This window comes from Panulirus ornatus, chromosome 16, assembly GCF_036320965.1.
Source record: "Panulirus ornatus isolate Po-2019 chromosome 16, ASM3632096v1, whole genome shotgun sequence".
Classification (NCBI taxonomy): domain Eukaryota; kingdom Metazoa; phylum Arthropoda; class Malacostraca; order Decapoda; family Palinuridae; genus Panulirus; species Panulirus ornatus.
Window position 1 is genome coordinate 17,908,320 of NC_092239.1, and position 2,500 is coordinate 17,910,819.

At 48.4% G+C, this 2,500-nt stretch overlaps 1 protein-coding gene across 3 annotated transcripts in view; it reads right to left on the bottom strand.

Annotated features, from left to right (window-relative positions):
• The window catches only part of LOC139754176 (uncharacterized), a 184,888-nt gene extending 183,102 nt beyond the window's left edge, over positions 1-1,786 (bottom strand). The window contains exon 1 of one of the 3 annotated variants that reach the window (XM_071671366.1): positions 1,321-1,786. The gene's annotated coding sequence lies outside the window, so the exon portion shown is untranslated. The remainder of the gene's footprint in view (positions 1-1,320) is intronic. The other 2 variants (XM_071671365.1, XM_071671364.1) reach the window with 2 other exon arrangements.
• Positions 1,787-2,500: the final 714 nt, after the last annotated feature.

Consider the following 2,500-nt stretch of genomic DNA (forward strand, 5'->3'; position numbering starts at 1 on the left):
TGTGTGTGTGTGTGTGTGTGTGTGTGTTTGTATGTGTGTGTGTGTGTGTGTGTGTGTGTGTGTGTGCGTGTGTGTTGTGTGTGTGTGTGTGTGTGTGTGTGTGTGTGTGTGTGTGTGTGTGTGTGCACGCAGACGAGACACGTCTGACTACATGTGAGGGTCGGAGTGAAGGCGTGTCTGTGTGAGCAAGCGCAGACGTCCAAACATTAAAGACGGGACACTGAGTGGCACTAAGTCATGGATAGCTCTGATATCGCCCCCTAACATGGACGTACATATATTCATCCATTCAACCAACGCTACACTAAAACGCCCAAGAAATTAAATACGAGTTTTTATTAAAGTTGAAGTATGATAGTACTGGCATCTGACCCTACGTATTTTTCCGTTCATTCTATTTTGTTCGTGAATAAGCCTGGATCATTTCTGCATACGCATATATAAATGCGGCCACAGAGGCGGACGAACTATAGCCAGCGGAGGCCTTCATTATCGGGAGGGTGAGCGGTGTTAAGCTCACACTACTGCGGGAACATTGTCTAACCGGTGGACGGCTTTATGGTCAGCGATGGATGGTTTCATGCCCAACTTCATGATAAGAGTATACAAATCACCAATGGAATCCGAACGCAGAGATCCAGTTTTGTTTTTTCAGCTGGTTATGTACGAGTTATGCGGGAAGTCAGCCAGCCTTTACTACCGCTAGGCTAGGCTAGGCACGGCGCGTTTGTAGACGTTTTCTGCTGAACCAGTCACGATGGAGGTCGCATATCGCCAGGAAGAGAAAAACTTCACATTCGGGTTTTTTTGTTTTGTTTTGTTTTACATAGTTTCTATATACTGCGAAAACAATATACGTTTACGACCACGTTAGGAAAAAAAAAAAAATACCGATTCAGCTATGTTCCACCTTCAACGATCATTTTCCAAAAATGAACAGTGCAGTTGAAAATGTTTGACACCACTTTCTCACTACTGACATCCATCCGTCAGCTCGTGCACTGCCGGGGTGGGAACGTGCACAACCTGGCCCGTCAGCTCTTGTAAATGGTCACAGCGAGCAGCGAGCACCGTCTCATCTCGTAGTGAATCAAATGGTCCCCTTCTCTACGCACTGCACGCCTATACATACATATTTCAGGCTGATGCATCACTAATCTATTCCGATGGGATAGGGAGATGAAGATATAAATATGTTCTATGGGTTATTTAAGGTAATAGGAATGTTCCAAAGAGGTGATAAGAGGCAAAGGCATCCCCCTAGGGAGCTAGGGCCACCTTCACACTGTGGGGAGGCGGAAGTCGGCCTTGCGTACTTACTCTGGTGTTCGACATGTCCAGCGGCGAACAGAAGTAGGCGAGGCTGCTTGCGTGTCACACTGGATTACGCTCTATCATGGCTATGGAGAGGCACGGGCGGGGCGGCCAATGGCTTTCACTGTATCATGAGCACTCCTAGTTAGGCACTATGGCACTGCACTGGGATTAAAGGTCACCTGGGTGGACGCAGGGTCGGCACGGCCCAGTGAGCTGTAGGTACACTGATGCCTGGCTCACCACACAACAGTGGGCCGCGCCATGTTCAGCAACTCTCTCCTTCGTCTATTGATTTCTTTCCCGCGCTCCCTGTGACAAGCGAGGGCCGAGAAGCGCACCGGAGACCCTCTGGCAGCTATAGTAAACACCCGAGGCACTCACCATCATCGAGTGTGGAGCAACTTCCACACCTGCAAGAATCACCTGAGAATACTCACTGAGCCGTCACTTACATCTAGATCATAACATAAGAACTATACAGATGTTTGCCGAGACTGTAAGTTTTCAAAACGCTGCTCAGTAAAACTGGGTCGAACCAAGTGAAGCGAGTGTAAACTGTAGTTTGGCAGTAGACCAGCGGACAGAAAGCACACTGACCTGCCGCACGAGCCGCAAGGCCGCACCCCGCACCCACTCCATCTGCAAAACATATTACCGGTTCCTAACTCTGGTCATCACCATCGGTCTGCACCGCTAAGCTAAAAGTAAACACTAGGTTTCACTATATTCCTTAAGCGTGGGCGAGAAAGACACACGGGGTTATGGAGGCCTGAGAGCAGAGCGGTCGCGTGACCTTAAGTAATCTTACGCAGGTTTTGACCGACCTTACCTAGTGTCACATCCCGTTAGTCCAGGGGTGGCGAACGACAATGATCCCCATGTTCGTCACACCGCCATTCCACGATCCTACATCCCCAACATGCTCCATGCTAATACCTTCCCTACCAGCTTAGCTCACGTTTCCAGTTCAGGTGATATCTTTTTGTGACAAGCGGAAGAAATGCAAAATCTAAAATGTGTCCGACAATAAACCGAGTATAAAATCATAACTGCTTACGCATAAAGCGTCTGCATTTGAATGGCATGTACATTTACCTGGCTCTACGTTTCACCAGTTAGTGGGGAATATTTTACATACTGATGACATTAAATGGCGCCGCTGGTCATTGGGTTCACGCCGCTT